Source organism: Nicotiana attenuata, unplaced genomic scaffold (assembly GCF_001879085.1).
Source record: "Nicotiana attenuata strain UT unplaced genomic scaffold, NIATTr2, whole genome shotgun sequence".
Classification (NCBI taxonomy): Eukaryota; Viridiplantae; Streptophyta; class Magnoliopsida; order Solanales; family Solanaceae; genus Nicotiana; species Nicotiana attenuata.
Genome location: NW_017670528.1, coordinates 225,013 through 227,450, shown reverse-complemented (window position 1 = coordinate 227,450; position 2,438 = coordinate 225,013).

Genomic DNA, 2,438 nt, shown 5'->3' with positions numbered 1-2,438 from the left:
AAGCTAGTAAAGCAAACCTTCAACGACGATAAATTCAGATAAACAAAAGAGAAATCTAAACCAAAAGACACAAACATTTGAAACGTGGTTCGGTCAACTAACCTATGTCCACAGCGGCGATGAGCAATTCCACTCTAATAAAAAAGAGAGTACAAAAATATCGAGAGAAACAAACCTCACGAGGGGCAAACATTAAGGTGACACAACTTGAACAATGTCCCGTAAAGTTCTCCCCCTAGACACGACTTCAAAGCCCCTATGACTACATTGTGGATCTACTGAATGAGAGGAAGGATCCTCAATTTATAGAAGTCCAACCTTTTTTCCTACAAGAAAAAGGACTAGCCAAATAAATAAGAGATTTGTAATTTCCTTTACAAAAAAGGAAAACCAAAATTAAGGTAATTATATTGCCCTTTTCCCTTCAAGAGAATAGGAAAAACCAAATATGGTAAGAAAATTAATGGCAAACACCTAACATTCCTCCCCCTTGGCCTGAATTTCGTGGCAAATAAACTTGATCCACCTTCTTCACATAAGCCTTCAAACAGGTTCGCATCCCGAATCTCCGCCACAAAAAGTTTGTCCTCAAAAGTGCTTAGCACTCGGTCAAAATTTCTCAAGTCAAAAAAAAACCACGATTATCGTCAAAATATGTTGGCAGCTAGAACTAAACACGCTAAGATAACCTGTCTTAACCTGCTTCTGATACCAGTTGTTAGGACCGAAAAAATCAGGTGTCCCACCGGTAAGCTAGTAAGCATACCTTCAGACGATTCGATTTTAAATCAAGTGGATATAACAAATTGGAAAGAGCATGAAATCTTTTAATTAGCGTGCAAAGATGATGACATTACAAACAATTTTTGAAACGTTTGGTTCAGTCCAACTGACACGCGTACTGCGTTCCACGAGACGGCTGATGAAACGGGTCCATGCTCACTTCACTAATCACTAGAGAACGCAACGAGATGTACAATAAGAATATCGTGAGTGAAAGATCTCTTTACAGAGCGCTCACGAAGGGGCCAATCACCAAGTCGTTATCTCACTACTAGACTAACTTGATTTGGTCTATCCGTAAAAGCTGTCCTCGTTGCACCCACTAGGATCTGCTGTACTTACCTCGGCCCTGCGTTCGCGTGACACCTGATTTTTTTTTCGGTCCTAACAAACTGTATCAGAGGCAGGCTTACTAGGCATAAGCAACTAGTTCGATGATGCTTCATGCGGAAATGGTTGTATAGATATGATAGCGATCCTCTACGAATTCATAGCGAGAAGTCCAACATATTTACGAATAATCGTGGTTTTTGGACTGAGAAAATTTGAAACCGGAGTGCTAAGCACGTTGAGCACTAACTTTGTGCGGGATCCGGAGAATGCGACCTGTTGAAAGGCTATGTGAAGAAGGTGAAATCAATGTTTATTTTGGCCGAAATTCAGGCCAAGGGGAAGAATTGTTAAGGTGTTGCCATAATTTTTCTTAACCATACTTGGTTTTCCTATCTCTTGAAGGAAAAGGGCAATATAATTACCTTAATGAGTTTTTCCTTTTTGTAAAAAAGGAAATTACAAATCTCTCTTATATTTGGCTATCCCTTTTTCTTGTAGAAAAAGGTTTGGACTTCTATAATTGAGGATCCTTTCCTTCTTTCATTCATTAAAGCCCCCCCCAATTCCCCCAAAACAAAATGTAGTCTGGGGGCTTGAGAGTCCGTGTTAGGGGAAGAACTTACGGGACAATTGTCATGTGTCACTATGTTTGCCCCTTCGTGAGGTTGTTTCTTCCTCGATATTTTTAACTCTCTTTTATTAGAGTGGATTGCTCATCGGGGTGGCATTAGGTAGTCGACACGTCTGTTGTTTCCTTGTGATTTTCTCTTTGTTTATCCGGGACCTTATTTCTTATCAATAACAGACTAGCGCTAAATATAAGAGGAGGAGATTTGTAATTTTCCTTTTACAAAAAGGAAAACTCAATTAAGGTAATTATATTGCCCTTTTCCTTCAAGAGATAGGAAAACCAAATATGGTAAGAAAATTATGGCAAACACCTAACAGCGGGTTCGGTCGAACCCAGTAGTTTTGATTCAAACCCTGTATTTGTCTTAAAAAATTCATTGAATATGTATAAATTATTAACTAGAACCCAGTAACTTAAAACGATTAGAATCCCGAACTCATAAGCATGAAATCCTGACTCCGCCTCTGAAACAAATATTGAATGAGTAAACAAGGATGAGATATACCTGAATAATACAACAATAACATAGCAACAAAACACATGTAATACTAACAAGTACCAATAAAAAAAATAAGATAGGAAAGACTGTTCCAATGACCTCGACTATGTACCTAAATCATCTAGTGGGAAATTATGTCAAATTAACCTAATAATTCTTGGAAATTCTTGTGGACTTAGCAATACTATAAGG